Source organism: Apus apus, chromosome 12 (assembly GCF_020740795.1).
Source record: "Apus apus isolate bApuApu2 chromosome 12, bApuApu2.pri.cur, whole genome shotgun sequence".
Taxonomy (NCBI): Eukaryota; Metazoa; Chordata; class Aves; order Apodiformes; family Apodidae; genus Apus; species Apus apus.
Window position 1 is genome coordinate 17,374,766 of NC_067293.1, and position 26,482 is coordinate 17,401,247.

Below are 26,482 nucleotides of genomic sequence, written 5' to 3' on the forward strand. Positions count from 1 at the left end.
TACATCTGGTCCTCAAAACAAACCACCTTAAAGTAAGATTGAAGAGTTCTGAAGTATGAAAGTATCTCAAGCACACTCCTCTTTCAGGTACGCCCAACATTATCAATTAGAGTATAGATCGTTATGAAAATGTGTAACTGCAGTATTGACTTTATTTTGAATTTATGAACAAGAATTTAAATTAGAATAAGTAAATAGATTACTGTGATGCAGCAGATACGGGCAGCAAGCAAAACACATTGTAATTGACTAAATAACAGAAAAATTCCATTCTTTATGACAACACTTAGCTAATAAACATGATTAATACAGCTAAATGAAAAAGTCTGAAAGATCAATGATTGAGAAAAAAGGAAATCACTCCATCATTTTAGCACTATGTCTGAGTATGAATTACCTTCCTATAAAAGGTTTGCAATTTGTAAAATGATGAGTAATACATTGACAAAGAAAGATACATGAAATTATGCCATGTGATATAATATAACATGGCATCATGCTGTAATTAGAACTACTACAGTTCAGGCTGTGTCAGCATCTTTGTTATTCAATATCCTGTAGATCTGCTTTTCAAATAATATTGGACTAATACTTAGTACAGGAGTTCATTTTGACTACTGTAAAACAGGTGGTATTATCTGGTAAAGTAAATCTCAAGTTAAATGTGTAATTTAGAAACAGGCTGGCTCAGGAAATGCCCAGCATTTGATTTTACCAAATGAGGGGTTCTTTCTCCATAAGCTTTTCCAGTAAATTTAACATTTACACTTCATTCTTCCTCAAATTCCCATGACATGGACCTTAGAATGAATTTTTTTTTCTTAGAAATAGATTTTGTACATGAAACTCCAGGTATCAGGACAGTGATCATGAAAACTGTGCACAAGACAGTTTGTCAGAGGTTTCTGAAGAAACTGCAGGCTACATCTAAAAGTCTCCCTCATCCCATTTTTCTCCAATACTTCCAACCCCAGGTCCAGACTGCTCAAAGTCTTAGCTCATTTACTTGTTTCTGGAAGTTTCTCTTGTCTTTCCAAAGCTTCCTTCATCTACCCACCACATTCCGTGGCCATCAAGCTGCAGTGTCAGTGCCCTACCAGCTCTCTGTGCCCAGCATTACAACTATTGCACATTCCACAGGAAAGTACAATTACTCCTGTTTCACAGATGGAGAATTGCACTGTGCAGAAAAGTGACTTGCTTAAGGAAACACAGGAAACCTGCAATGGAACAGGAAGCTGAATTTAAATTATGTTGTACAGTCCAAACACTGGACCAGTTTTCCTTGCAGATGGGGACAAGAATAACTTCTTTCCCTGCAAACTCCACTTGCAAATCTGCTCCAGTATTCAGTGCCAGCAACACAAGAATAAATTGCAATACACTTATCTCTACAGACCACTCCTGTATTCTTATGTTCCCTATCACTTCTACTTGGAGAAAGGAAAAAAAATACTGCTGTGCGTATGATGTTCAATAAAGTGCACGTTAAATGAAATGTATCCTGTAGTCTGCAGAACTCCACCTAGATAACAGCTTCACCCCTTCATCTGGACTGCACAGACTATGCAGCTGCAAGTCTCTTAAAAGGAAAATAGTAATTTGAATTTCTCACCTAGAACTGTTCAATTGTGAAGTGTTTTATAAGGGCAGCATGATTATCTCCCACTTAAGAGCCAGAAAGTTGAGGAGCAGAATTATAAATCAGCTTCTCCTGTGTTACCTGGTAGAGTAATGGTGAAACTGGAAGGTCCTACTCATGTGCTCTATACCACAGACACTTGCAATTCATTCTACCCACAGCCCCTTTGCATGGCTAAAAAATTATGGCTTAAAAAGAAAACTTACATCCTTCCCTGCAGTATCGACACCTATACAGTAAGAAAAAAAATAATATAAAATAATAGTAAGTCAGAAATAGATTCACTATAAACTAGGTACATAAAAACATGATAATAAACTCAGTCCTTTTACTGTCTATGCAATGTATTTCTTTTTGAGCACATTTTCTTATTTAGTAGCAGAGTTGCCAGCACATTCTATCAGAAAATGAGTATTTGACATATATACGTATCAATACATTTAAAAAAAAATATTTATTACCATAACAACTAGAAGTGAATACATCTATAAAAATTAAGTCCTCCTTAATGCTTCCGATTTAGGTTTAGCCACAATTTTCCAGACTATTTCTGTTAATTGTCATGTTTGTTCAAACAGGTGCCTCCAATAAGGCAAAGATGTCATGTTTGGATTCTAAATCCTGTCTTTGGTATGATGAGCCTACACGTGAAACTAAAAGTGAAATTACATGGATCACAAAATACACCACAGAAAAATACATTTATGGGGCTCCAATTTTTTTTTTTTTTTTTTGTCTGTTTATATTTAAAGGTTTGGTCTTCAAGGAAATTTGTATCAGAAAAACAAGAATGTCTTTGTCCACGTTAAACTACTGAAGGCTCCCACACTTTTTAATATAGAAGATGAGTCTAAAATTAAACAATGATCCACACTTCTATATATAGAGAGATGGAATTAAAGTAATTTCTTTTAGGTATTTATTAAATAAAAGGGGGAAAAAACATGAAAGAAGAAAGCAAACATACAACACTCAGGAAAATGAGACTACAGAAAACAGCAATGGGACTTCATCTCTTGTATACGAGGGGAAATACAGCTTTTTATTTATTTTAAATAAGAATATTTCATTTAAAATATTGGTAACTTGATGCTTAAGTGTCATATGAATATTATTAGAGCCCTGAGAGGTCTGTTGATTTGTCAAAAAATGCCAATACATCATTGACACACTTTACAAATGCTTTACGTTTAACACTATTACCCACTACCCACATGACCTTCTCTCCAAAAGATAAAACTAAAGGACAAAAAGGTAATTTTTCCTTATCTTGTTTGCATTCTAGTCAATCTTGTCCCAGAACAGATTATACTCAGCATTAAAAAAGGGCAAGAGAGACAAGAACCTCCATCTTCCAGAGCTCCTGACACTTGTCAGAAGCCAGCAGAGAGACTGGTTTGCTGGAACAGCCACACCAAAGGGGAAAGAAGAAGCCAGAGGAAGTGGCCAAGCACGCTGCAAGCCTGCAGAATGCACAGGCTGCCCAGCAAGAGCAGCTGAAAGGGCTGACATGCTTCACCCACCCAGTTGAGGCCACACAGACACACCTGATCTACAGCTCTGCCTCCAGGTTTGCAGCTACATGCACACAATGGAGGGGAAAAAAGGCCTGTTTGTCTGCACTGTGCACACTCATCTTCCCTGAACCCAGTGTGTGCTCCATGGACACTGCTCCGACTGGGTAAGAGAGTTATTTATGATATAATTAATAATTAAAGTCTGGTATTTACCAGTCTTAGGAGGTTCTTTGAGAGAACTTCTTTATCAGTGCATGACTTCCACTTGCATTCAGCTAAGCCAAAGCCAAACTAACATAACAAACTCCAGTCCATTCACTTCTAAATTAAAGTGTGGTGAGAGGTAAGAACTCCCTTAGTGCCACTTCACAGCCCAGTGGCCAAGTTGTGTATGTCTGTGTCCCCAGGGGGATCAGATGCAGGGGAGTTACCTTCCAGGAAAAACAAACCACCAGGGGAAACCAGCCTGTGCAACACCTACACATGCTGGTGGTGATAAACCCTCACAGAGCCACTGCCCAGCTATTTACCATCCTTTACAGGTCTGTGAGCAAAGTGCTCTGTTTAAGTTCCATTTTGGTTAGCTGAAGGAAATGCAAGTGATAAGCTCAGCTTCATTTCTCTGAAAATACTGCTTCCCACCCATCTTTCATTTTAGTAATTTTCTAAGGTAACTCTTTAAGCTACATGTCTTCTAGTAACAAACTCTGTGTATCTGTGTTCCCCAAAACAAAATCCAAATAACTTTTTTTTTGGTGAAGAAGTACTTGTGAAGATTAAATTGGTGTCTGTTTTTAGGTATTGAAAGATCTCCAGAAAGTAATCAAAGTTCAATTTGGTGACAGTTTCTTTCCATTTGGTTTCAAATTCATTTTAGCAGCCATAAAACTGTCTGGCCTAGCTAAATGAAATCCATTCAGTCAGAGATACCTTTGAATTGAACAATCACACCGTTTCAATCTATGTCTGTCATTTTATTTTTTGTTGTGATACATTTCTGAAAAATTGAACTCAAATTGTTAAAAGCAATACCATCTTCACTGTCAAATTTTGTTCTAAAATTATTTTTAAACACATTTTTCATGCTGTTGGGCACATTAAGCATAACATCAATTGTGGGAAAAAAAACCTACTCACTGCATTGCTATTTCAGCACTGATCATTGCAAAGTATTTATCACCTCTAACTTCTTTTCTAAGTGTCCAGCACATACAAGGTCTTTGAAATTTATTGGCTTATTCAGAACCCCAGCACTCCTAAAAGAACATGGGCCTGTTTGCCAGTATTCCCAGCCCCAGAGTTTCCAGGTGTCCCAGATCATCTGCTCTCACCTGGGTATTAGGGAAAACGGTCACTTTTGGGCCTACACAGAATAATGTCCTGTGCTGAAAACCCTCCAGCATACAATTTGCTATCAACTCAGTTGATGGTACCAGCATTTCAATGTTCCAGGAAGAGAAGATTAGGTAGAAAACAGTTTTTGTCTTCTTTGATAAACTGAGACTCTCACTACAGCAAGGATAGGAAGATACCATGCAGGGTATACTCCTGGTAAACTGACACTTTCCTGTCACAAAAATACAGAGCTTTTCTGGGTCAGGATTATGACCCATTTAACTCCAAATGCTGTCCCTCATACCAGCAGTAAGTGATGTTTTTTATGGAGACGAGGCAAGTGCGGACACTTTCTGTGGTCCCTTATTACCCCCAAATAAATTTTCTTACTTTAAAATAGGAAGGAGGTTGTTAATCAGCCCCCAAAAGCATGACACCCATCTGGAAATCTAAATGGAAGATATGCAATGCAGTTCAAGCTTTACTGCACTGATTTGTTTACCTGCGTGCATTCAGCAATATCAACTTCTGGATTGTGGCCTCCAAGAAAGCCATCAAAGTGTGCAGGGTAAGATATTAAAACTCAAGAAATCCAGTGATGGTTTTACTGGGCTACTTCCAAAAACTTATCAAGTGGTTCAGCAGACATAATTACTGCTTAGCCCTGCCAAAGCTCTGAAATGTGCCCATTAATTCAGCAATTCCCAATCTGTCCATCAGTCAGTCATACTTAAAAAATATGTCTGTCACAACTTAGGTGAAGTAATCTGTTGATTATGATACAGTAAGAGGCATGTGAAATCTGAATATGATTTCTAAACTTTTTGAAAAGTCTTAATGACAGCAAAAATTAAAATTTATTTCACAGCAAACAGGATACTTAAGGTAACTGAGAATACATCAGAATATTTGATGCTAATTTAATTAAGAAAAAAATAATTCCAGGAAGATACTTTAGAAGATAAAAGCAGATATGTAATCTTTATTTAGGTACCTAACCTTCCCACCTAAACTGACAATTGCTTCCTTTAAAATTAACAGAGAAACAGTAATCAGAAAGTGGTAAATACAATGTGTTCTCAAGTTCCCCAGTTATGACTGAGGATTAGTGCTAAAGCACAATATCAGAAAAGTCTCTTTATTGTCAGCTACCTCCTACAAGGGCCTTCCCAGTCAGAACAAAATCTCCCAACTGCAATCAGGTGCTCAGTGCCAAAGATTGGTAACAGTACAAAACCTGTTCCCTTCTCCCTCTCTAACAACAGCCTGGGTCATTCATCCCTTCAAATCACACACACAAACATGCTGATGGCTACTAAAACACAGCAGAGTGGTTTCTCCTACTTTTTAAGACCAGTGTAGAGGAACTGCTGGCTGCAACAACAAAATCTTTTCAGCAGGTCTTCTGTAGACAATTGCTAAAATATGGATGGCCTCCTTTTCCTCAAGTAACTAAGATTTTTAAAACAGGAAAAATGTTGCAAAACAAATACAGGGATGCAGGAAAAGGAAAGAAATTGCAATATGATAGAGGGGACTCATCTGATAAAAACACTGCTCAAAGTGGCAGTATCTTCATTTAAACTCAAAATACCAAACAATGGGTGAGCTGATTCAACTTACACCACCAAAACACCCCATTAAACTTAGACTTAGCAAGTTGAAACACCATATTTATAGAAATGTATAGACAAACCTTTTTTCATACAAATACACTAATACTCTAAAGTACTTTTCAAAGTTAGCTACCTGTACCTACTCCCCTCTTTTCTTTTGCTGATGTAGCCATGCATAAATTTTAATCAAAACAATTTGCTTCTTAGCTAGGAAGGAGTGTGACATGCTGGAGAAAAGCTCTGATAACTAATAAATTAAGTCTTTGCTTCTTTCTTACCTGATAGTTAACCATGTGGTAATGAAGTGGGTGGGAAAAAGCTTGTCATCTTCATATCAAAAGGAAGATGTCTATGGCTCCCTAAATGGAAATTAGTCATGCTATTTCAGGAGGCAGGGGCAAGATAAATAAAGGAATCATGGCTCTCAGAATGATTGCATCCAAACACCTACAGTCCATCTAGCCTTACACCTTGTCTCCAACAAGGGCCACAAGCAATACTCACTGAAGAGTTGAATACAGAGAAAATCTATAGCCACCATTTCCAAGGATACTCTCCAACAGTTTATGCATTAGGAACTTCCTGAAACAGAGGTATTTTCCTTTCATTTAGTAACCTTTAATAGATTTTTCTTCCATAAAATTAAACAGATGTCAATTTTTTGCATCTGCAATATCCTGTATCCCCAGCTTGCCCATGCACTGGATGAAAGTCATCTCATGCTATTTGGAGGTATGTTATCAGGGGGTTAACTTGGCATTTGGTGCCTTCCTCTGAGGTCTTCTAGTTCTTGAGTGGATGAAATACTAAGTAACAAATCTCCACTCACTTTCTTCCATACAATGTGTTGCATTATTCCTGGAATTAGGGAACTGAGATTTAAAACCTAAACTTTTTTTGGATCTATGTCAATGTGGAAAGCATATGCCATCCCTTCCCTGAGAGACAATAAATGGCCTCTATTCTGCCACTCAGAGCACCACAGTATGAAGCTCAGCAAGTCAGAGCTAGCAGGAAAACAATGTACCTTTGCATTCTTATTGGGAAGGTGGGTCAGGGAGACCCCTACTTCCAGAATGTGCTTTTGACAAAAGAAGGCTTACAGAAATCTGCACAGATCATTGTTTCAACAGACACAATGCTGGAGAACTCCAGAGAGAGGACAATCTTTAAATCTTCAATACTATTTTGAAATGTAACCACAGGATTAGGGTTCATTCTTGCATAACTGATCTGCTCCCTTCTGCACTGCAAATGGACATTGCTAACATTTTTAGTAGTAAGTGTGTGACTGTATCACTATTTATTTAGCTATACAAAGATAACAACACTGTACTGGAACATGACAGATATTCTACTTTAGGACCATCAACAAAAAAATAAACTGTTTGCTGCTGCAGGACCAAAGTACGTCTTCAGAAAAAGTGCATTTCAAAGAGAGAAATAAGGTCAAAATTTTGGTCTGTCCTGTTCTTATTACTGTTGATGATGCACAAGCCAGAAATAAAACAGCTTATCTTTCAGATCTTGAACACAGTTTGTAGGGCTGGCTGCCAGAAGGGATAAACCATACATCCTTCTAAACCCAACAACTGCAGCCAGCAAGTATAGAACTAGGATTCATATTCCAGTGATGACAATCATTGACACTTTCACTCACCCTAAACAAAAAGCATTCTTTGCTTTTATTTTTTTATTTACTTAATATTTGCCTATATTTAACAATTTACTGAAACAACCACTGACATACATGTACTGTATATTTTACATGTACTGTCAGCTGAGTTTGATTTTGAGAGGCTTTGAGAAGAACATCTTGACAGCCACAGAAGACAGGTAATGCTGTAGTAGAATCATTCAAGTTTCAACAATTTATCATTTACTATTTCTTTGAAATTATCATTATGAACAGTTCAAATTACAGATTGTAATCTCCTGAGTAAATCTGTAGGGACGTGAATGAATTCTGTGTCTGTAATATTTTCAAAATCCCTAATACCAAAAAAAATCTGGAATATAAAATGTGTGGCACCTCATGCATAGACATCTGGACAATCTTCCAAACCCCTGCCAACTTGAAGCACCTATACAGACCTCAATGACATTGGAGATCTTACTAGGAAACTAGATGCTGCAAAAGGGATGCCCAAGGTCCTTCTATACTGAAGCTGAATGACTGAAGCTGGAGTCTCATTCTGCAAATCTAGCCTTTAGGTGTTCTTATCTAACCTCTAGTACAATTGTCCTCAATGAGTATCAGTGGGCACCTTGCATTAGCTTCTCTGAGGACCAGGATCAAACCCCTTGACAAGGCAAACAGTGCCCAAGAATCTATTCAAGAAAATGCATCCTAAATTTGGCATTGTGTCAAGGACATTCTATGTCTTCAAATATTACTTTCCGAGGTGTACAAAATCCTTAATAGCAACTATCATTAGATCAAGCAGTTTTAAATTGTTGGTATTAGTACCAGATAAGGTGAAAATATTTCTTAAGAAGAAAAAGTGAAAGCAACAGCCACAAAATGCAACAGCACAGTGCCAAGCTGAACTTAACTAAGCATGAGGTTTTGGACAGGGTTCATTTCTGCTGGTGGTATAAGTATGCACCACCTTGATTATCATTTAAAAAAATATTGACAGCTTGCCTTCTCATACCAATACCTAGTAACAAATTCCAAATGTTTTGTCACATTTCTTGTGAGCAATGCCATCTGCCAGAGGTGGCATTTCATGGCTGTTTACCCTGACTCCCTCCAAGAATTCATCTGCCACTATCTAATGCTGCCTGAATAAAGGGGATTAAGACTCTGATGCAACAGAGACTATTGATAATTTGGTATAATTGGGAAGAAATGAAGATAAATGAGGTTGAGGATGGAGAGGCAATTAGTTGAGCTGCCTGTACAGCTGTGTACTCGGTCTAGCTCCCCTGGCCTTTTCTTTGGTGAGGTATGTGCAAATTAAACATAATGACAAATACACTCTTCCCAAAGCTCTTTAGTTTGGGAAGCTTGAAGATTATTCTCACTTCTGAGATTCTAAGTTTTCAGTTAAAAGAAAAAGAAAAAGAGTCATACTCACTGCTGAGCTTTTTAAAGAGCAAGGCACTCTGTAACCACACACCTCAGGCTGTTTCAAACACAGCTCTGAGCCCGGCAGTGACACATGGCACTGGCGCTGCTTTGGTGGCTCTGACCAAAGGGACCAAGGCTCCTGCCTCCCCCAGAGCATTCATTGCTCTACAACTCCACACGTCTTCAACTGGAGTATTTGGTGTCTTGTTCTGTAAATATTTTCTACCCATGTAACTGTTCAAACAGCAAACCCAGAGCACCATCTCCCTGAAACAGGGATTCTCTAAAGTCTAGCCCACATTTTGCAGCTGGACCTGCATTTTTAAAATCGTGGTAGCGTTTAAAAACACTGGTCAAAAAACCTTAAGTGAAATGTCTACAATACACATTTTACTCCCCAAAAAGATCTTAGAAGTGATAGATTTTTAGTCATAAATATAACACACAAACAGCTACCCAGATAGGAACCTGAGTTCTAAGCTATATTGTTCAGCTGAGGCCAAGTAATCAAGCTTGAATACCTTGAAAGGTATTTAAATCTAAGGTGAACATGGTCAGACTACAAACCTCCAAATTAGAAGGCACAAATCTAGAGTTGGATTTGTAATTCTTCTTTCAAATATATTGAGATACACTTATACCTACTAAAATGTGCACAGATATAGTGTAATGTGAAGATATAAAAATATATTTGCCAGAAGAAATGCCACTATATGTTTCACAGAGGATTCTTAAATAGTTTTTCATAAATATCAAATAACATAAGATCCCCTTAGAAAGGGAACCAATATTTACAGAGGCAGTTTGGCATTTAGACTTGTTTGCCTAACTACTCACCACATGTGAATTTTCTGCCTTCAGATACAAATTCTGACTGAATTAGGTCTTAGATGAAAGACTTCATAAAATTGCACTTTTCCCTGCATCCATATTGTCTTCAGACATTAAAAAATAAATATTACAGATGAGTTTAAAAATGCTCCTTAGAAAACAACTAAGCTGAGCACCTGTGCACAGAAGGGATTTGGGTAAATTTTGGAAGAAAAATGTTAAATGTCTTAAAACAACAAATAAATAGGCTTATTTTGTAATGTGAATTTTCAACACAGTTGCTTTGTATAGTAGAGCACAGTCCTTGGGTATATTCTCAAAGCTAAAACCACCTGAATTTATCCCTTTTCAAACTCACAGAACTTCTGCAAAATATATCTGATTTTTTGCATGTGCAAAACCTCTCTGGGTCTCAACACTGCACCCTTCCCCACTACTTAGAGATCAACCAAAAGCTCAGGTTAGCTTTATCTGATGTACTTTTTCATTTTGGATTAGATTTCTACAGAAGACAAAAATTACTTCACTTTTTATGAGGCAAACATGCCAGAATAAAAAAAAGTTTATATTTAAGCTTAAATCTATTTTGTCTTGTCTTCCTAAAGCTGAAAACATAGCTGAGATAACTGTTCCTCTATATCACAGAAGTTTTACACATATAGGTCAGAATAAAGGGGTTTATTATCTGCAATATTTAAATTGCATATACCACATGTCTGGCCTTTTACTGCAACTCCCTTCTCATAAACTTTGTAAATGTACAAAACTATTTACTGCCCATCTTCTGGTTTGATACTTTATCAAAAATTGAGATTAACCACGTACAAAGCACACATTAAATAAGTCACGCTGAGCAGAGCTTTGGCATTCCTCAGGAAACAAAACCCCAGAGCATCTCCTCCCTGAAACAGGGCAGCTCCTCCAGCTCTGCCCTGCCTCCTCACACCTGCACCACAGCTGCACACACTTACCACACTCCTGCTGGCAACCTCCATCTCCTGGGATGGAGCAGCAGGCTTGAGTGCTCTCCAACAAAGCCACAATCCACGTCTCTGTGGGTGCTCCTGACGTGTGCCAGCGCTGCTGCAGTCAACAACACCCAATCCAGCACTTGCCTTTTACTTTGCAGTTGAGAAAACTGTTTCAAGACTCAAGTGATCTCTTCACACCTTGGTGTGCCCCTTCCCCTTCACCCACAGACAGCACTGGCTGCCCCACGGAGGGCAGCTACTGGCTGAGGGCCACGTGCCCTGGCTGGGGATATCAGAAAGGGCAGAAACCACAATGCAACAACCCACTTAAGCACAGGTGAAGGGAGAAAAAGGATCAAAACTGTTCCCTAAGTTCAAGAGGTTGCTGTACACAGAAGCAATAGCAAGTTGAAGAATATGTCCATGACCTAAAGGTAGCAAAGGCAGTTTCTAACTAAGCAAACCAGAAAACAAAGAATAAAAATAAACAAAAACTTCTACACTAGCATGAAAAGGACAAAGAGCTGAAAATGAAATATTCTGTTTTTCATATTCATCTAGCTTTGTTTTCCCACTTCAAAACATTTGTGTAAGTCCCTCTTCTTCTTCCTCCATTTCATCCAGCCTTTCCTCAGAGGTGGGTGCTAATTCTCTTCACATCAAAATCCTGTCCCCAAATCATAAAATGTGACAGACTCACGATGACTCCAAGGACTTCAGTGAAGCTGTTCCCAAGAAAATAAATTGTGTTTTGAGAGAATCTCTTCTCACTGTTCTCCAAATGCCCCTGTGATGACAGCTGTATTACGAGGCTAAACATGAGTTCTGCTATACCTCTTCTCAATTCTGAAACTCAGACACATCCAATGTCAGTATAAGAGTATACAAGAAACAACAGCTATTTGACTGCTAGAGTTTTTCTTTATTTATTTGCACCCTACTTTTAAATGATTGCTCATCTTCCTATTTTATAATAGTACCAACAGAATTAGAAAGATTTCTAAAGCTAAACCAATAGTATTATTAGAAAGGCAACTGATTTCTCAATTCAATTGCAATTAGCATCTTAGTCAGCTTACTAAATTGTTATCATAATATTTATCTGCTGCACTTCAGGTCAGCTTCTTGAAATGAAGTTGGAATGGTATACATCTGAAAAATGAAACAGAGGGAATAGCTGGCAACGCTACTACAGAGCTATCTAAAAACCCTAGAAAGTTCCTAACCGAAAAATTTTTGTTCTGAATAAATGCTACCCAACCTATAAAGCTGCTTTGTAATTTGTGGCTTACTGTGGTATTTGCATAGAAGAGCAAGCATCAGCTATAAACGATGATCGAGGATAATAGCCATGAATTTCAACAGATTTTCAGAGCTCCCTGGTATATGCTGAGAACAGTATCAAAAGGTTCCTCTCTCCAGCACTGCTGGAGTCAAGGTTAATGAACTAAAACTTGTTAAATTGATATTACCAAACTAATGACTTTTTTATAGGATATTGCATGGATTTTAACAGACAGGCTAATATAGAATGCTGCTGCTCTTAATTGAATTATAAGTTATTGCATGTATACAATTAAGACAAATCAAAACGGAGGAGGTGGGAGGCAAATGTCTGCCTATGCCATGCTATTGCCACACACCTCACGCACTGCAGCAGATACATTTCAAATGTAACCCCTGAATTCACCTCACAGCCAACCACAAACATGCAGAGGGAGAGCATCCATGGGGATAATCTATTGGCTAGCAGAAACTCTTAAAAAAAAAAATGTATAAATCATTCCTCTTGATCCTCACAAGTTCCCTCTTCACCCAGGAAAAGCCAGGTAAAACGGCCGAGCCTCAGCCCCTGATGACTGTGCAGAAGCTTTGCTCAACAGTAGGACCAAGGGAAATTGTCTTCTTCCCACACTGCTGTGACTCAAGAGCCCTTCCACAGCTACCATCAACCACAGGAGAGCAAAGCCACACACAGGTTCTGCCGAGGCAGTTTTTCCATCCATATCTCTGCCCTGCTGGGGAGTGGCAGTCTAAGGCTTTTTACCAGTTGCCAAACCTTGTGCTGCACGTTGGAGAAGCTCCCGGTGCCGGGGGGATTTGCTAAATTACAAGTGCTGTAAATGGGAGGATACTGCTAATACACATTTTCTTGAAAAGGAACAAAATCAGCCTCAAAGGGAATTCCAAGGCAAATCTGTAAAAAGTAGCTTACAGCAGAACAAATCTGCAATTTCAAACATTTAAATTTGAAAATATTTAAATAATAACACCATTTAAATATATTTTTACATCAACTACACCATACATTAAGACAGAGGGGAAATAAATGCCTGGAGTCTACAACCAAAATAGCTGAACAAACAGCAGAGAAAAAAAAAAAAAGAGGATATTTAATGAATCATATTAAAAGGGAATGAGCTTATGAAAAATAAATGACATTTGTAGTTGATTAAATTTTGAAGGTGAGATGTTGTTTAACCACATCAACCATTTATTTCAGTGCCATAACTGCATCTAATAAATAAAACACTTTTTAAAAACCCAAACTGAAGATTCACTGCTGTCTGATGACCTGAGTTTTCCATGTATGTAGTACAGGTGCAGGGTCCGGGCTGTACCTACTCAAGGCAGTTTTAAAGAAAGCAGAGTTGGACAGAAAAATGAGTATCAGTCACCAGCAATAGGACAATGCAAATATTTCTTCTAGAGACAGAATCACAGAATTTAAATTCAGGGAGACTCATTAGAGATTATCCTCCTAAGTATCAGATACCTTCAAGTTTCATGCAAATGCTGTTTAGATAATATTTTTCTATTAAAGTTCAATCTCTCACTAACACAGAAATGTTATTTAACATACAGTATATACCCAGATACATTTGGTATTTGTAAAAAATGAAATAAAAGACTCTTAACTCATGCTAGTTATTATACTGTTTTCTGAAGGACTTGTCCTTTCTGGACCTAGGATTTTACAAAGAAAGGAAATAAAGTTGGATTTAACTTCTACACAATATCTACTTTGCCAAATCAAGAAGAAATACAAGAGGAGCTGCAAATAAGGAGGAATATTTCTGAAGGAAGAAATGCCAAAATCCCCCTTATATCACACTCTTGGAGACAGTCAATCAGAAAACTGATCCATAAGAACCTGCATTCCTGCTACCTAATTTCCATCTGAAACATGAGAAAATACATCACAATTTAACTAATAATTTATGCCTTACAGGAAAAGGGGAAAATGGAGCCTCTCATGTTCCATGATGTTAGTAATTGAATATACAGCTCTTATACAGATAAGCTGAAAGTTTCACCAGTCCCAAAATTTGGATTGATTCCATCCTTACAATAGTCTGAGCATTTATTGTATTATTTTTTAAATAACCTAGTATCCTTTTTATATTGTACAAATATAGAACAGACAACACCCCCCATCCCCCCATTTTCTAGGTTTTAAATATCAATGCATGTCTGATATTAAAGGCAAGCTCAACATCTATGTCTTGTCTTGGTAATAAAGTTCATGAATATATAATCAGAGTGGAACAACTCTGCTACTGATTAAATGTCAAAAAAGGTTTTATTGTCAAATATACTGTAAACACAGAAGATATACAACAAAGAGCATTAATTGCAGATGGCCCTGTACAGCTTAAAAAATGCATGTGATCTAAACAGGAAATGTTGATTTTCAGTTTCAACTATCAATTTTAATTTACCTTCAGAATGTACCTCCAGTCAACCTGTAAAGATAGAATTAACTATAAATGAGCCCAAATCCAATGAAAGAAATGCTTCACATTCAGGGGCAGATGTTAGGGTGCTGGAGTCTGTATCATAAGCAAACACAACAGAATTCATCTATTCAAAACTCTGGATCTTTGTTAAAATTTATCTAAACCTTTGTGAACATATAAAAGAGATATAAGGTGAAAATCCGGCCAGGACAGATGAAAGGCTGCAGGAGCCATCCTCACAAATTGAGAATAGGGTTTCACTGCTTGTGTAGCAAAAAAATTTAAAAATCCTAGGGGCATGAGCGGAGTGCAGTTGGACACAGGTCAGCAGCATCCTGCTTCCAGGAAACATCAGGAGAACAGGAGTTGCACACATTCATACAAGACAGCTGTATGTAGGACTGGGAGAAATTCCCTCTCTGTATCCTGTTATAAAATGCTGCTCCGAGCACTGGCACAGCCCTGACCAAAGCACTGCCTCGGGCTGGGAACCAGCAGAACATGAGTCACCTGGAGAGAGACCAGAGAGCACAGGGACAACTGACCAGGGACCCAGAAAATCATCAGGATGAGGCACCTCCAAAGGAGCAGGCTTGTTTAATGTAGGGAAGGGAAGACCAACAGGAGACTCACTAATAGTCTTCACTAGATAAAAGACATGTTCAGTAATAAACGGGAATAAAGTGTTCTCCATACCCAGAGGGTACAGAACAAGCAGCACCAAGGAAAGACTGCAACAAGGAAGACTGAGGTTAAGCATTAGGAAAAATGGCCACGATTAGCAGCCTAAAAGGTTTCTAAAACAAAGCTGGACATCAGTCAGACATGATGCTGGCAGACTTCCTGCTTCACTGAGTGTGCAGTTTTCCTACCACCCTCAACCCTGTGAATGGCAACACTGCCCAGAGGACAGTGCCCAGTGGCCCATCCTGAGCTCACCCTGCACCACGAGCCTGCAGCCACTGCCTGAACGAGACCTGTACCCTGCAGCACCACGTCCCACCCCGCAGGGCACAGCCCAGAGTGCTTATCCACAGCACAGGACCATTAGCCTACATTATGGACTCTTCTTCAGCAAGAGGAAAGGTTCAGGTAAGACCCCACCTACTCTTCTCCTCAAGAGATCATCCCAGTCTGAGAAGACACTGCTGTTCTCAAAGCATTGGGTGCCTGCTTACTGTGTCTGCCAACATGAAACATCTGTCTGCAAAACCTTACACACAACCTGCCCAACATAAAATACATACTATCACTTACGAGATAACATAATACTGGTTCCCTTTCCTATATAATTAAAAATAAATAAGAAAATCCATGCTTTTTACCTTTAGATTATGGACAAATCAGTAGCTTCAATTACATGGTGCCAAAAAGATTTTTCTTCTCAGTGACTAAACTGACTAGGTTTAATATTCTCCAGTGAAATTATTAATTTAAGCTTTTAAAAAATCAAGAATAAGAATTTAATTTGATAAAATGAATTTGCAGCCATGGAAATTAAAATTTTTTAACACACTCCGGTGATAAAGCAGATTTACTCTTGGTCCAAGACCAAACTGCTGGTCTTTCATAATTGTACAAGAATGATTTGATAAATTGCTGCTCTTGTATACAGTCAGGGGTTGGGGTTTTTAAAAGGAACTAAAAAACCACAGACTACCCACCTGTATCTATTTTTAATTTGGTAATGACTGTACTTGCTAAAATTCAACCAAAATGTCACTCACAGCTTTGGATTCCAGCTTTTTAAGAACAGAATATGGAGCAGAAAGCATAACCTATTATGCAAAGCTGTCAGATGCTTACTTTTAAAATCACATAAATAAATGCATAATCCTGATTTTCTTATGGATCAAAACTTTATTAAAGGGTAAAAAAAACCCTGAATGTAACTATTCAAGTTCACCAGGGTATTCCCTGTACGAAAAGTACTAAGGCTCTGATCTGTGCATGCCCTCTTTACCCACACCATCCCTGCTCCAGAACTAAGGGACACCTCCTACTTTGTGGGTGCAAGTAAAGGCAGAATTACTTGAGCCCACTGTGACTTCTGTCTCAGTGAATTCACAAATCAGCTAGACATCCAAACAGCACCAACTGTTGCAAGTGAAACTGCTATCCAATCTTAGCTGCAAAAATGTCAGATCAGGGCATTATGCAAAAATCTAGTGCTGAATCCTTAAGTAAAACCTCACATTATTAAAATGTTTTTTGGATTAATGCTCCTCTTTTGAGTGAGAAAATATTCCACATGATCACACCACAAACATTTCTTACCTCAAATATAAATTAACTGTACGTTAGGGGACTTTTTTAAAAAATCTGATTAAAATTGTAATTCATGAGACTCCTGCTGTTGGCAGCTGTACCACTACCAGCGACATCCTTTGGGGGACTCTCAGCATGTGGCCTGCATCAAAGTTAACATACCGGTTTTCATCCTAACTTTTATATGCTTTAAAAAGAACAAGAATGCTCCAGATTTTAAAATTTAATTAATGTATTATACTACTTTGTTGTTGTTGTTGTTAAAATAGCATTAATCTGAGATTGAAATTGGCTCCCTAATATTAACAACAGCAACAATCACTGATACTTGTTTTTCCTAATGTACTGGAATTCTTTACGTACTGGTTCCTTACATCCTGAAATGGGAAGTTAAAACACACTGGTTAGGCATGCTCATACACCATAGTGTTTAAACAAGTATGTTACTGTACAAAATGATGGGGAGAAAATATTACGTTGAAAAAGAGTACACACACGATCTAAAAAAACCCCACAAAACCCAAACAGCTATTTGACATGGGGTATTTTACTGTTCTTGTTCTGTGGAAGCACTGTGGAAAATCTGCAAAAGACTGAGGTGAAACCAGAGTACTTCCTAGCATTTCTGGCATCCCTAATTGCCAGATTTCACCCAATCATCAGTTGATGGTTCCTGCTCCCAGCATCACTTTTGCTTTTATCCAACAATGATTTAAAAGACATAATACAAAATGCAGAAGAGCTCTGCTTCCTGAAAGACAGGACAGTACTCTTCACACCATGGCCTTCAGCAGTCACAGAAGCCTACTAAAATGTTGACACTGGAATAATTTTTCCTTTTAAAGTGCAATGCATTTAATCTGTATTGAGCTTAATAAAAATTTATACTGGAAGTCCTGTGTTGGGCACATTCCTGGTAAGTATGGCTCCCCACAGTGCTCTGGCAGCTCCTGTGTCTTGCAGAGAAACGCGAGTCCGTGTCTTAATGAGGGGATACTTTTGACCAACTTGCTTTCCTTCAGCAAGTTGATATTGACCAAGAATATCTGCTACTACTAACAAATGTGAAAATTATAACCCAGGAAAATATGTAGCCTTGGCTCTACAGTGGCCAAGTGATTTATGACATCAAAACCTAGCGAAGAAGACTAATGCTCTGAGGGGATCAGATGAGCTAAGCCTGCACTCATGTGTTCTGTGCCCACTCCTAATTACTTCATTTAGGACTGTAAAAGTGTTTTAACAGACAAAATTAATTATTTTGAATAATCCTTCGGAAATATGATATGCAGCTTAATTGTATGCACCCTGTCATTCAAGTTCCCCACCTTTTGGTGCATTAATTCTATCAGTGAGAAAGCAACAATCATAAGAAGACTGTTTACTAAAATTAAAAATAAAGTTAAAAGGTTAATGTACTCTGGCGATACACTTAAAAGTAATGCTAGAGTGTTTTAATTTGAGTTTTTACTAAACATTATTTTTCTACTCTTTAAAATCAATCTCTTTGTTCGAGGAACACATTTCCTGTCAATAAAATGAAAAATGATATAGATTTAGGAGGATAGTGGTCTCAGCGTAGCATCTCTCATATTATTATTCCAGTATCATCTGTTACAAAGTAAGACCAATTCCCACATCTAATTACAAACAGGATTTCAGAGTCATTAAACAAAATACATTTCCATTAGTGCTGCTGTAAGAAGATAGGGGAAAAAATTAAGATTAGTTCACGCTGCACCTCTGTTTTTCAGGCTTTGAAGATTTAGACCTCTGCACTGCGAGACGATAAATTTGTAAAGGATCTGAAAGGTGACAGACACGTGAAAGCTCCCAATTCCACACAGTTTAGCCAGACCATTTGCCTTCTGTCACTAGTTTAGCTTTTGCTGCACTTAGTTCTGATAGTAGATATGGCAAAGATCTAGGGAGGTTGTTTATAATTATGTTGTGTGCACCCAGAGGTATTTTATTTGGTGGTAAGAAGTTTTGGGTTTGATATGAATCTTGATCTTCTATATTAAATTTATTCCAGCAAAAGTTATTAAGGAATTCTGTCTTTGTGGGGAAAAAAAAAAATAAAATGTACTTTATGGTCTGGAAAAAAGAAACAGCAGCTTTTTTACTTCGAAGAAGATGCAGACAAAATACACTGAGGAAGCAGATTGTGTGATGTTTAACTGTTGAAATATAAACTTACAAATATATATATTTTCCATTCATAAACATTTAGCAGCATCTAATTGTCATTAAGCCATTTAGAATACACCCTTGAGAATTACTCACTCAGAAAGTATCCCCACAAACCAGAGTGTAGACCTTTATTAAAACATTTTCTAACAAGAAGTCTATTATGAGATAGTACCTACATTTTCTTGATCCTTAAAATAGTTTATATTAGTTTATGATGTTATATAAGTATTAATTAATTTCATCATGTGTAAGATAAGTATCCAATTATCTGAGACAGAAATTCCTCTCAAAGAAAGATGCCCCAGAGTTACTGAGAAAAACACAGAGAATTTACCTTTCAGAAGTTAAGCAAAGTTTTATTTCCTTTATTAGTTTTAAAACTACATCCAGAGCCACTTCTGACTTTCCAGAGTTGGGTGTCAGCCAATTCAAATACGTAAATATTAGCTGATGAATCAACATTTGTGTGTGAATCATACACATTTACTATAAAGTATTTACATTCATATTTAAATAAAGAAGAATACTTTAAAAGACAGCTAAAGTACTCACACACATTCAATGGGCAACTCCTTAAAAATCTATTTAAAATGGAACCTTAAAATAATTTGCAGCTAAGAAAAAAAATTTGCTTTTGCACTCCATTGATACTGTGGTTCACTAAAGCATCCTATAATTCTTGGTATTAAATCCTGCCCACTGGTGGAGTAACACAGAAAAAACTATACACTGATATTCAATCTCAAAAAAAAACCCAATTTGCCAAATAAATAGTTGTATGTGCATCTTGTTTCCAAGCTTCACACCCCGAGACTGGGTTCTCAGGATAACTGAGGGCCCATGAAAGCCATCACCAGTAGGAAGAAACAGAAGAGAATTCAGCAGAATATAAACAAGGTACAACTGAGCCAAACAAACAGCTTATCACTGGCTGGCTAATGCTTGAGGAGCTGTATCTTGAAAAAGAAAACAGCACATCAACCTTTTCCTCCCGAATTATCAGGCACTGGCCCCAGGAAGGCCCCACTTACATTATCTGCAGGGAATTCATTACTCTGTATCATTCAGCAACCACGGACATTTTCTGACAAGCAGCAATGAGTAAAGCTTTTAAAGCTTCAGTGTTAAGTGCATGTTTTAGTCCCTTCACTCTTATGATCTTAGGTATCGCTTGCAAGTAGCTTCAAGAAACTTCCAAGAAGCCACACCTCCACATCTACACATCCTGAAAGCCACTGAGTTTCATCAGAGCATGAATCTTTTTCACCTGTTACAGCCTTGGGATGGACACACTTGCAGAGCTTGTCCTCACAGCCAGCCAGTCACCTGTGAGGCCATACACACCTTCATTACGTGGAGGAGCCTCACCCATACCTCAGACTGCAGCATGCTGTGAGTTAGCCCTGAAGAAACAATGGCTTGTCCGGGGGCTTCAGAATGATTTTTTTTTTTCAGCCACACACTGTAACATGTACAAGTACATTCCTATTGCAGTGTCCAACCTCCCCCAGAGAAAGGTATCCCAGGCTGGTGGGCTGAACTTGAGCTTCCACGTGCTCTGAATTCCTTTCTGAACCTCCAGGAGACCTTTCCAGGTGAGTCTCTGCATGATACTGACCATTCATTGCCAACCTCATTGGGCAGTACGGGTCATAACATGAGGCATACTCACAGTACATCATCATCTGCATGTTTGAGAATACAGGCACTTCAAAAACATCATCCTCTTTCCAATCTATCCTACCTATTCCAGGGTGCAATCCATTTGCGTTTGGTGGCCCTGGACCAGTAGCTCACTTCACAGCTCAAACAGGAAGATCCTCTTAGCCACTATGTGCCTACTCTCAATTTCCAGCATGAAAAGCAAGTATCTTCACATAAGCAAGATAAACACAATTACATGTCTAAAGAAATAGCACAGATGTCTAAATTTTTAGCATGAAATGTTTAAATATGTCTTCTAGGGTTGGAATTAGACAAGCCTAGCTTTTGAATGAGATGGCACAGGAAACAAAACATACTAAATTCTCTCTTCAAGATTATATATATTCCTTCTGGCAAAAGGACAATTAAGGAAAATTAAAAGTAGCTAAAAAGCTTCACTAGCTTTTCAACTAATTCTAAAAATATTAATAGTAGTTTGGACTGGATACATTTTTTAAATGGCATCAACTTTTTCTGTTAAGTAAAATGATCTTCCTTGAAACAGTAACTCTCTCCTCATGTAACAAAAATACTTGCATTAACAACAGGAAAAATGACTTCATAAAGTCTGAATGAACAGTGCTCAAGGATTAACAAATTCTGTTCTCTGGTCTTGTCATTTTTACTCTTACAATAAAATAACAGCCTCGGCATCCTGCTTTTTAGAATAAAAGACCTACCTCTTTTGACTTTTCAAGCACTTGAAAATTTTAAAAGAGAAAAACTAAAAAATGCTGACCGTGTAATAGCTGGGTATTCATGGTGGGTGGAGAACATGAAAGGTTACAATATGGATCTGTGCCTACGCGTTTCTTTTCAACTTGAGCAGCATCCTCCTGCTTCTGCTAACTCGGCAATCATACAGCTGACAGATTTCTGGGTTTTCTAAATAATGCATGGGATTTTCTTTTAACATGTCAGTGCAAAAGTATCAATTCTGCCCCTGTGTCGTTTGTGATGCTGATTTTCCTTGACAGCATTCCATTAAACCAATGAGTTTTTTCCCTCCTGATGGTTCCTTAAATATTCCTTCGAGTGATGTATTTGTGGGTTTTTTAAACAGATTGTGAAGGATGTTTGCATTTATGAGAAGACTGCATGGCAGGTACTATAGGGAAAAAAGGATAAAAATATCACACTTTTTTTTTTCTATGAGCTTTTTCTCTGATCCTCACATGCCAAAAGCTAGGATGTTTTTCCTTTCTTTTCTGCCTAACTTAGCTCCTTGTCTGGAAATTAAGCAACGAGACTCTACATACAAAATAACATTTTGACTTCCTAAGGAAATACCACTGAAACACTTAGTACAGTTTGATATCTCTCTTGGGAAAGCAAAACGCATTTATTAAATCACGCGTGCTAACTCCAAAAGCCCGCAGAAGGAAATAACTGCTTTCTTCTTTGCAGAGAGGTTTTGTACAAACAGGTACTGTCACAGATTGCTCTGCACAGCTCTGTCCTTGCTTATGCAGCTGTGTAACACAGCATCTGTACAGGATCTTCAGGTAGTATCACCAATACTGCATTTTGCAGTCCACCCTTCATGTTCCAGTTCCATCACATACTTACACAAATTACCTGCTGCCATGCTATTAAAAAAAAAAAGCTCCAATTTCAAATAAGTTTCAGATTTCCCTAGGTAATTACATGCTAATTTCCAGAAAACACTTCACCTACTATTATTATTGCACGATGATGAAACAGATGATCTTTATACACACTTCTGTGCAACCAGAGAGGTTTGGTTTTGCTTATCTTATTTCTATAGAACAACAAAATGGATTACATGGTTGTGCTTTGAGAGATCTGCATGCACACTCAGCACACCTGGCTTCACCTGCCAGCTTCAAACTTAATCTTGCTCATTTTCCAAGAACATGAAAGGCCACATCCCTCCTGGCACGTATTATCAGTCGAGCTTTACAGGACTTCCCTTAGCTATGACAACCCTCTGGACACCAGGCAGTCCTCAGACATGTGCACTGATCACCACCACCAAACTATCTTATCTTCAAGGACTCACATGGAGTAGCCAAAAAGGAGAAGTAGGGTTTTATAACCGACTTATGGCCACTAGGGATTTGAGATTCCAGAGGGATGTAATTTATCCCACTTCCAGAAACCTACGTCCCCAGCTATGTGGTTGTCTATGTTCAACCTTCTCTCCCAGATGCTACAAGAAGATGGAGACAGACACTAGACCACAAGGAACACACAGCACAGCTTGGCTGGACTGGGGGGCCAGAGAACCGGCAGTGCCAGATTGAATAAGAGATTTTCAACTGCCTGAGAAGTTTGCTTCAACACTTCATATGATGAGTAGGAAGGTGCAAAAAAAAAAAAAAAAAAAAAAAAAATCCACTCTCTCTGCAGAGAGTGGAAGTGGGACATTAATGTTCAAACATGTAACATTCTTCACAGCACAGTGAACTAATGCATTACTTCAATAAAAAAAGCAAATTTGTTGTACCTTTTTCCTCACAGATCCAGTATTGTCTCTTGCATCATTTTTTTATTAAGTTAATTTAATCTTCCAATACTAAATGCCACCACTACTGAGATTATTATTATAATATCACATAAAGGACATAGGTAGGCCCTGATGGCAAAAACACTCCAGCTGGACTAGAAGCAGGAAAAGAACTGGTGCATTTATTCCCCACTTTTTTAGATACACTTGTAAGATTCAATTCCACACCTGTAATTTCCTAGAGGACAATATATCTGAGCAATCATAGTGATCCTGAGAGTCAGAGCTGAGATTTTACATTGGTAGCATGAGTCTGGCTTCAGATACAGAAATTCTTGAAAAATTTCCATCACCAGAGATGCACACACAGAGAGAAAGAAACTACAGAAGTGACAGTCTAGGCACTACTTAAGAAAAATCCAAAATTATTTCATACTGACTTCAACAGATACAGATGGGGACTGAAATGAATATGACAAGATATCCTTTTTTATTATACTACTCGCCTGTATATAATGACACACTTCCAAAAAATATAGCAATAAATATTTAGGACTTGATATTGATCGATTACATTTTTAATTAAAAATAAACACCAGCAAAAGAGAGTATTCCACTCCTCTACCAGATTACAGATGAGGAGGGATATGGAAGGGTGGCTGGAGATGTCCCTGCTTATTGCAGGGTGGTTGGACTAGATGACCTTTAGAGGTCCCTTCCAGCCCAAGACATCCTATGATCTTACATTTGCCAAAGGAAGTCAATTGGTAACACTGAGGTAAAAAGCCAACAATCTCTGCAGTTGTTGTTTGAAGTAAAACTGCAACACTTCAAGTCTTTGTTACAGTAAAAAGAAAAAAAACACACAACAAAACAAATCAAAGGAAGTTAAAGGTCCTCTGCTCTGTACAACTATATTTCTGATTTGACAGCTACAATTATAATCATTCAGACACCTATTTCCCACAAACTCTCCACAGCCATAACCTTTTGTGATTAATTATAAAGTTCCAGGAGCAATAGTACACAGACTAATTTCCTAAAACAATAAAAGACAGAATTTCTCATTTGGAGCTAAATGAAACACGAACAGGTTGTTATTCATGCTGAAATCTAGATGCAGAGTCATGTTGCAGCCATTACAGAAGCTATTAAACACAACCTCAAATCAAACAAACTGTAGGTCTCTCTCCTAAAATAAAATGTTTTTCTCACTTATGAGGCTTCTGACTCCTTTGCTCTGCTTTTTACTTCTTCTTAGTAAAAAAAAAAAAAAAAATCAATATTCAAAATTCAATTTTCTTTCTTCTTCACATCCCCATTTTGTTTTTAATAGTCATTTAAACTGTGAGAGTCTAGAGCAAAACAAACATTTGGCAAAGGTTTCATGCACACAGAATTCTTCTGGTGTTTCTCTCTATAGTGAATCAAAGTTACAAAATGTGGATCAACTTCCAAAGTGTCCACTCCCTTCATACTCTACCTCAGCCTCCAATGAGCTTGCTATAGTGAATACTTGACAACTACTCACTTATTAAGAACAGTGGAATGTATAATTCAGTTTTACATTCCTTTCATTTTCTTTTTTCACACATCCTGCTGTACCTGCTTAATGTAAATCTTTACAAAATGATCCTCCAATAAATAGAGAAGCCATGCATAATAAAAATAAGCCCAATGCTGGCACGGCAGATAGTAAAAAGAGGGAAAATTGTGATTTTTAGTAGTTCTTTCTGTTAAGGACTATTTTGTTAAGGACTCTTCTGCAGCAGTAGCTCTTTTTGTTAAGGACTTACTTCCCTATCCATAAGAAATACTAGCAGTTGATTCACTTAATTTGCTCTTGGCCGTTTTACTAAATTAGGCAATGAAAAGGGGAAAGAATTGAGAAAAGATCTTTATATAACTGACACCATATCCTAATCCTTGGGCCCCACTGTAACTTCAGCTAAAGTCAGTGGGAATTTTTCCAAATATTTAAATTGATACTGAGTCAGTTGTAAAACTCATTGAATTGCTAAACCACAGAGAATTTTCATTTAATTCGCATACTCTTGATGGATATTTGAAAGACTGGTATGACAGTCCCCCATAAAACTTGTCAATGAGGTACCTAAAAGAATAATATTAATGTACTGTAGGTTTTCCCCATATAAAGTACACAAATTTTGCCCTATCAGGTAACACACCAAACCATGAATATTCAAATTAGCAAGCTTTTGTACAGCAGCTTTTAAAAAGCCTAATCCTAACCCTGCATCTTTTTTGTATGAAGCTTCCTTGCTGTTCTGTAGGAATTCTATCTTCAGTCATATTTCTTAGCATTCACTGAAATGTCATGATTAATTTTGAACTAAATAAGGAGTGTAACATGCTTTTTCAGTGCTTTTTTTCTGAATTCAGTATATGCACTAATTGATTAGGGTCTGAGAGGTAAGAAATACATATCCCAGCTAACAGAAAGCTGGGACAGGGTTTAATGCATGAATTAGAAGCCAGATTTCTTCAATACAGATGAGTACACAAAATTAGCGAAAGGCAACACCACTTTTGGAAAGACTGTTTTGTGCATAATTTGTCATGAATTCAAAGTTATTCCTTTAGAAAATGAGTCTAAGACCTCCCAGCTGCTGCTTTATCGGTCTAATAAATTACCATTTTGATGGTACAACGCATATATATTCTGCATCATCCAAGCAGGCAAACTGTGAGAGCAGCTTTGTCTTTAGAGACATGGCACGCGACTTCAGAGGCATGTGAGTGCTGGTGGGAGAGCAAACCCAAGAGGGATCAATGTCTCTGTCTTGAACTGATAATGAAAACAATCATTGTGTAAGTGTCCAAAAGGCTACAAGTGTATTGCAGGATTGCCTGTGCCAAAAAGTGGGTCCAAGTGAACCTGCCCTTATAGCAATAGGTATCCAGCAGCATTCTGAGACAAAATTGACCTGATTCTAGGTTCTCTACACCGTCCAAGTAAATAACTCTTCTATTCATCTGATAAGAAGATTAGAATTAACCAAAATATATCCTCTTCAAAGGACTCATTTTTGACCTAGAACCCTATTCTTGTGGAGCTGGGGCTCAGGAGCTCAGTTCAAGTCCACACTAATGTTGAC

At 37.8% G+C, this 26,482-nt stretch overlaps 1 protein-coding gene across 4 annotated transcripts in view; it reads right to left on the bottom strand.

Annotated features, from left to right (window-relative positions):
• Positions 1–26,482, bottom strand: part of DACH2 (dachshund family transcription factor 2) — a 284,957-nt gene that overhangs the window by 67,219 nt on the left and 191,256 nt on the right. The window lies entirely within an intron of this gene.